Here is an 8,487-nt window from a genome sequence, read left to right on the forward strand (position 1 = left end):
GTGGTTCATGGAAGTTAAATGACTTCACCAAAGTCATACTTAGAATAAATATCTGTAGGAGGAGTTGGAATACTATATTTACTTAAGGACCTTAGAAATCATCAAGTATGACCCTCTAATTTTACAGATAAGGAAACTTATCTGTAAGTTCTAGTACTTACCCAGGGTCACATGGCTATTGAGATAGTATTTGACCCATGTCTTCCTGAGACCAAGTCTAGACGTCTTTTTCTCATACCACAAGTACATTCAGTTTATTTATGTAGTTTGAAGTTCAGCAGCCACCCCCAACTAACTATATGGAGTTTTATGCCTCTGATGCCTATGTCTCACTTAGAATTCTACTGTGAGTCCCATCATGGGACCTGAACAAAGTGTGGGGGTGGAGGGGAGGGTGGGAGATGGCTATGTCTCAATCCCCAGCATAAAAAACACCAAATAAACATGTTTAGCTGATGCTTTTCTGGAGAGAATGTGGGGGGGGGGAATCTTTTATGAGTCAGAGAACTTTCCAGAATATGAATAGCAATGGAAAAGACCTGAACCTGAAGTAGCTCTGACCATACTGGAATAGCTTAGCCCAAGCAATGGAAGAAGCACATACTGTTCTCATTAGAGCAGGCCAGACTAAATAAAAGTGGGGCTCCCCTCATTCTAGGAGTAGCATTCCAGCATGGCCTGGAGAGCTGCCTCTGCTGGATGGGTGTTTCCTCCTCCTATGAGTGAGGGCTAAAATTAAACAGCCATTCCTCAAGTGCACATTCCCCTGGAACTTGGGTTATCACACAAATTTACACAACTTTACTTCCTTCATTCATTTTGCTGTTTACCTTCCTGTCTCGGGAGCAGGTTGTCCCTGACATTTGGAGGTTTTCTAACTGTTGTGTCTTAAATTTGTGACTGACCAGTAATGTACAGGAGTAAAATTTTCAGTGAATCAGCCTCTCATATGCTGTAGCCAGGCAAAAGCTATAAATAGATGGCTTTTTTGTTTAAGTATGAAAGGGAGTAGTCCTTGAAAGCCTAAGACCTAAACAAAGGAAAGAAGACCACAATAAGGTGTTAAACTTACTATAAAAGATGGAGCTTGGCCAAGTGATCTCTTTAAAAGATTTGAATTAACAATTCCTTGAATAAAGCAAAAAAGGAAGCAGAGGTCAGGTAAAGAATAATATGCTAGACTCAAGATGATTTTTAAAAGTCAGTTGTCTGGGGGCAGCTAGATGGCACAGTGGATAGAGCACCGGCCCTGGAGTCAGGAGTACCTGAGTTCAAATCCGGCCTCAGACACTTAACACTTACTAGCTGTGTGACCCTAGGCAAGTCACTTAACCCCAATTGCCTCACTAAAAAAAAAAAAAAAAAAAAAAGTCAGTTGTCTGGCGGACAGCTAGGTGGAGTAGTGGATAAAACATCAGCCCTGGATTCAGGAGGACCTGAGTTCAAATCCAGTCTCTAAGACTTGATACTTACTAGCTGTGTGACCCTTGGCAAGTCACTTAACCCTCATTGCCCCCCCCACACACACACACAGTCAGTTGTCTGAATCTGGGAGACACCCTCTAAAAAGAATCTAACTCCTGACCAAAAGAATAGAAGATACATGGAGCTGAAGAAAGGCAAACTGTAAGTGGAAGTTTGGGCAGAGAGAACCCCTATGAAGAAAGATGCTAGAATTCTGGGAGCAAGGCTGCTTGGGCCAATCAGTCACAAGGAATATCTTTACTGATGTAATATTGCTGAAACCTCCAGACCTTTTCCCAAGGTGTTTTTCCTTCTTTTCCTTGGGCTCTCTCATAGAAGCCTGAAACCTTTCTCTCTGAGTTCAGGAAATTTCTGTTTACCTTTCTTTGTTTTAAACATTCACTTTGTTTTTTGTAGACAATATTAAGGAATAGTTAGGTCTTTGATAGTCTGAGTGTACTTGTTGGACATGAAGTAGGGAGAGGACCAAGAAGTTGAGAGGGAGAAACATCCCCAGAAGAAAGATAGATCTAGCAAGTGTCAAAATGTCAGACAAAAAGGCACCCACCTCAAATGCCCAAGCCTCATTAGGAAACTTGAATAGCTCTGAAGTGTTTTCCCCAGAAGCACTATCTATGACTGGGGGCTCAGAACTAACAAAGGAATAAAGAGAATTATAGATACTTGGATACTACTTTCAAGAGTGGAAAAGAAATATATATATACTTTGAAAACCATTGGGGGAACTTCAATAGTAAGGAAATGGACAAATAGTGGTTGAAAAAAATCTGATCACCTTCTGCCTCAATGTGCTACAGATAGATTTTGCTTATGACAGATTATGTCTGATTCTTGGACTCAGTTGATATATAAGATCTACATGCAACAACAAAGAAAAAAAGAAGTTTCTTTGGGATGCTAATAGCAATATTTCCTAGGACTCTGCCACATGGTCTGAGCTAGATTTTCCTAAAGCTCTATCTCTCACACAGGCTAAGTTGGTTGTTACTTAAAAGGTATTAAAATTGTCCTCAAGAATTCATCTTCCTGGGGCAGCTAGGTGGTGCAGTGGATAGAGCACCGGTCCTGGATTCAGGAGGACCTGAGTTCAAATCCGGCCTCAGACACTTTATACTTACTAGCTGTGTGACCCTAGGCAAGTCACTTAACCCCAATTGCCTCACACAAAAAAAAAAATTAAAAAAAAAAAGAATTCATCTTCCTGCTCTCTTCACAAATCTTGCTGGTCTCCTGAGTACAAAAAAAGGAGCTCCAGCCCATCCTTTAGCCTTCTGACCAGGAATTATCATGGACAACACAGAGGCAAGAAGTTGTGTTAAACTGAATCTTGTTAGATATAGCTTTCTTTTGAGGATATTTCCCCCTGGATTGCCTTCTCCTAACTGCATGTCCAACAAATACACCCAGCACAACATAAGTGTCATTGTCATAATCTTGGCTTTTCCTTGTCTGGCCACGTGGTAGACCTACATTCAGATCCTGATTCTGTCACTAATTACCTATACAACCTCGGGCAAATCAATTCACCTCGCTGGGCCTAAGTTTTTGTATCTTGTGAAGTGAAAGGTTGACCTACATGACCTGTTAGATCCCTTCCAGTGCTAAATTCATGATACTATAAACTAATCACAGCTTCACATAGGACTGTTCAGTTTACAAAGTGCTATTCTTATAACAATCCCTCAAGGTAGGTAATATATAAGAGTGGCTATCCCTATTACAGAGGGACATTTCAAAAAGCCTCTTCGATTTATGTACACAGCTCAAGGCAACTTTTTTTTTTGAGACAGAGCCTCAGCAGAGTTAAGCTACAAGAGGAAATAGTACTAAGTATGTAACCCAGGTCATATAACTTAACCTCTCTATACCCCAGTTTCCTTATCTGTAAAACAAGGGATTATATTCAAGATCCTTTTCAGTTGTAAGTCTTTGATCCTATTAGACTAGATATTAGGCAGAAGCAACCACTATGAAGAAAGATGCCAGAATTCTGGGAGCAAGGCTGCTTGGGCCAATATAAACATAGATATTCGATCATCTTTTTTTTGAGAGACAAAAAAAGAATCACATGACTTTTCTGAATACCCTATGGACCATATTACTATCAACTTAGGGAGAACTTTGATCTGAGGGTCTAAAGGACATTGATGTGAGGATTAATTTAATTCCTAAATTCTCAGACCCTTGACTGGTAGCCCTTTGTCTCACTGTGCTAACATCCCCTGCATAAAGTTTCTATATCAGTTTGATGGAAGCAGAGAGTCCCCTGTCACTCCCCTTTGGGTTTTTTTTTGGGGGGGGGTTGTTGGTTTTTTTTACTCCCCTTTGTTTTGAATAAGTCCAACTATATGTATACTTCAATATGAGTTATTTCCCTCTGATAACTTGAAAGTAGGATTCCTTCTTACCTGACTTTGCAGTATAAACCACAGTCAATTATTGCAGTTCTAAACTCACACAGATCAGGTTCATCATGAAGGCTTCTAACAAATTTCTGTAAGCCTTTTTATCCCCACCCAGGACTTAGCCTAGGGACATCAGAAGTTGGTTCCTGTCTAGGTATCCATGCCAAAAGGAAAAGACCCCTAGCTCTCATGCATGTAAGTCACATTTTCTATGACATGAAGAAAACAGAAAGGACTTGTTTGCAAGTCTGCAAATAGTCAAGACTATACCTCTTAGTATATACTATTCCAGTGGACTCTGCCTTCTCAAGGGAACTAATTCTAAAGTCCTTCAGACCCTTTTATATTACTATAAGAGATGGTCCACACTAGCCCATTAGGGGGAAACAACTGAAAATCACTATGCAGTAAAGCAATCCCTCTCTAGGATGATCCCCCACCTTCCCCAAGTACTGTGATAGTCCTTCCAGACTCTAAGTTTGAGGCTCTCCCCGTTTACCCCATCTCTCATTCTGTGATAAAAGAACTCAGTTGGAATCACTAGAGGATCAGCCTCCATGTTCCTGAGGAATACAATACATATAACTCACAGTACCAATGATGGAGAAGACCCTTCTTGTTGTTCTGTATAGCATTGTGGTACGGTGGAAAGAGGTCTGAAATTAGTCAGGATTTCAGTTCCATTTACCACTTGTACGATCCTTGCCACATCACAAACTCTGTGGGGCTCCATTTTCTCCTCTTTAAAATGAAGGGGTTGGATTAAATGACCTCTAAGGTTCCTTCTGGCTATTAACCTATAGTCCTATGATCTCTTAAGTTCCTTTCCATTCTAAAATCTTATCACTTCTATAAATGTTATCATTTCCTCAGCTTTGCATGATACTATCAACATTTCATTCCCCCCACCCCCATTTCTCTACCCTGATGCTCCAACTTTACTCAAAAAGAGCCCTACCTCTAGGTACTTTGGGCTTAAAGTCTAACCATTTAAGAAATTCAAATGTCGGCTCACATTGCCACCCGTTTTTAAATACATAGCCCTAAAGCATCAATTAATTTGCTTGTCTTCAACATAGAGGTTAAAGTCATGATTTCCTAATCTGGCTCAAACCCAAACTTTCCCTTACCTGGAACTCACTTCTTCCTTAAAGATAGCCTAGCCCCACCTACCCAACTTCCTCCAAGCAAAACTACACAATGTAGAATGTCAAGACCATCTGGAGATAGTACCTGTAGAGACAAAAGCATTTGCTCATGGTCAGGATCAATCACCACAGCCTAGAGTCCAGCTCATGGAGGAGAGCACTGACTCTTAGCTGAGGAATGTCAGAGTCTAGCAAAGCAGTCTGTTTGCCCTAGATACAAATGTATTTTTGTGGGATGTATGAATGAATAGATAGAGAAGACAAGCCTACTAGGGGATTTCCCATATTTTTAGTGAGGAAGAGGACTATCCTTTTCATAAAGGGTGATTACTAAGTTTGGAGTGTGATTGTTAGGCCTTTTCATAGAAAGTAAGCTGTATCAACAGCTGCTGGAGGGCATGCAGTGCCAATGCTATAGCGAATAAAAGAAATCAAGGATGAGCCAAAGATCACATACAGTTAAAGTTTATAAATAAAACGGCTAGTCAAATAGGCTAGGGATTGCTGGGAGGATTAAGCTCTGTGAACCTCCAGATTTAGACATGTTTGGGGGTTTTAGGAAAAATCTTTACATAATCAATACACATGGCATGCCATGGACTCACATAATCACTCTCTTTGCTGGCTCATTCTCACTAGCTAGCCTTAACAATTGTTAGATCTAGGTTCCCCCCAAAGGGCCACCATTGTGTGGCTACACTCAAATACTCAGCCTTCTAAGGATAATACTGTATGGGAAATATATATCCTCTTCTACTACTTATCACTAAATAGTTCTCAGTTCCCCACTGATGTTCTCTATGGCATGGGGTGGGGGAGGTGATAGTCAGTGAAAATGCAATAAGTCTAGAGATGGAATGTTATGTTCAAAGAGCAGCAAAGTGATAGTATCCCTGGATCCCTTGCATAGTATGGTTAGGGAAGTAAGATATAAGAAAACTGGAAGGATAGGAAAGGACCAGGTTATGAAGAGCTTAAAATGACAAACATGTATTTGATCCTGGAATTGATAGGGAGTACTAGAGTTTATTGAATTGGAAGAAGACTGATGAGTGAAGGATGGACTAGAGTGAGGAGAGACTTGTGATAGGGAGACTAACCATAAAGCTGTTACAAAAAACCATGTATGAGGTGATGAGGACCTGTACCAGGGTGATGACAGTGTTAGAGGAGGGAAAAGAGTATATACCTACGGGGGCAGCTGGGTGGTTCAGTGGATTAGAGCACCAGCCCTGGAGTCTGGAGGACCTGTGTTCAAATCTGGCTTCAGACACTTGACACTTACTAGTTGTGTGACCTTGGGCAAGTCACTTAATCCTCATTGCCCCCCCCAAAAAAGAGTATATACCTACAAGAATTGTTGCAAAGAATCATAGAGTCAATAGGACTTGACCATGGATTGGATGGGGGGTGAAGAAAGGTGAGAAAGAATGGGTGACTGTGAGGTTATGATCTTTTTGTCAGTAATAGGGAAATTAGGAGGAAAGGAAGGATTTGGGGGAAGGATAAATAGGCCTGAATTCTTACAGCAATTGGCAGCACTAATGGAAATCTAAACATTCTCAAGCAAACTCTAAAGAAAGAAATTCTTTTCCTGGTAATGATAAAATATGAGTATGGCAAAGGCCTCGAGATTAAAAAAAATAATAATAATAAGCACTGATTACAAATGGTCAGTAACACAAAGTTTGGAAGAAAAGCTATTTTTTTTAAAATCTTAGAGAAGAGATAAACTCAAATGCCTATCTAAGAATATAACAGAATATAACCTTTTCCAAAATTGTATCCCGATTCCTTTTTGTCATCTCCTTTTCCATTCCCAGGATCAACCACAAGAGGGCACTCTTTTCACAAATCCATTCAAAGGAGGCTAGAACTTTTTCTCCATTCAAAAACAGTAGCTATGTTGTAACTATCGGAACATAGAAAGTGAAGTTTTGCATGTGCTACAATTTTTTAAAAGTATCTATTTCATAAGGCTGGAGATAAAGCCTAGGAGCCTTTATGAATGGAATATTTCTAGAGGCAAGAGAACCAATTATGAAGAGAACCCATGAATTTTCTTCCAGACTTTGTTATTTTTCACTAATGCCACAAGATGGCAGCTCTTCCCAAGCAATTTTTGAAACCATAGACTCCAAATTGAACTGTTGTCTTTTTAGACACTGCCTAATAAGTGTTCTTTTAAATTACTTTTTCTAAAGCAGTGTCTTTTTAAGGATCCAAACTGGTTATGGAGGGTGGGGTGAGGTTCAGTCCTTTTTTTCTAATGTTTTATGAATAACTGCTGCTCCTTCAAGGCTATACATTTTTATTCATGAACATCAAAAGATCACTCTAAAACTCTTCATTGAGTTGGGGCCTCCATAGAGAGACACAGCTGCAAGAGACTTTAGAATTCATCTAGTCTAAGTTTCTCATTTTAGGGATGAGGAAACCTAGGACTAGAGAAATAAGATGGCATGTAAAATCATGTAAGCAATGACACAGGCAGGATTTGAAACCAAGTAGTCTGACCAGAGAACAGCTAGGTGGCACAGGGGATAGAAAGAGTGCCAGGCCTAAGGTCAGGAAGACTCATATTCATGAGTTCAAATCTGGCCTCAGACACTTACTAGCTGTGTGACCCTGGGCAAGTCACTTTACCCTGTTTGCCACAGTTTCCTCATCTATAAAATGAGCTGGAGAAGGAAATGGCAAACCACTCCAGTACTTTTGCTAAGAAAACCCCAAATGGGGGCCATAGAGAGTCAGGTATGACTGATCAAAAGATGACTGAACAATAATAGTCTGGCCAGATACAGTGCACTATTCTGTAACTAAACTCTAGAGGCAACTAGGCAGCTGAGCAGTTAAATGAGGTGATATTTGTAAAGTACCCAGTATAATGCTAAGCACATTGGTACTTAATAAATTATTGTTTCTTTCCTCTAAGTCCGGATTTCTTAATCTGGGGTATAGGTTTCAAGAGGCTTGTGAATTTAAAAGGGAAAATTAATTACATCTTAATTTGCATTAACATCTTAGTGAAAATTAGCATCTCCTTCCAGTATGAATGTAGGTAAGAAACTATACAAATATTATAGTAACTGGGACTGTTGCCAATAGAAATCACAGGTATTCATAACACATTGCAGTTGTTGCAGATATCTTAAAATACTGTTTATATTTATCAATACTTCAAAATTATAATAGTTACTAGACTTGCTATTAGATTGCAAAGATTATTAGATGCCTACTATGTACCAGATATTGTGCTAAGCACTAGGGATACAAACAACAACAAAAAAAGACAATACCTGTCTTCAAGGAGCTTACAGTCTAATGGGGAACAATAATCATAATCTTCCTGTTTACAAATTGTTTTTTAGTATTTTTTTGCTTTTTTATTTATTTTTCTCCAATTACATGTAAAATCATTTTAACTTTCATTTTTTAAAATATTGAGT

The sequence above is a fragment of the Dromiciops gliroides genome, chromosome 4 (genome assembly GCF_019393635.1).
Source record: "Dromiciops gliroides isolate mDroGli1 chromosome 4, mDroGli1.pri, whole genome shotgun sequence".
Lineage (NCBI taxonomy): Eukaryota > Metazoa > Chordata > Mammalia > Microbiotheria > Microbiotheriidae > Dromiciops > Dromiciops gliroides.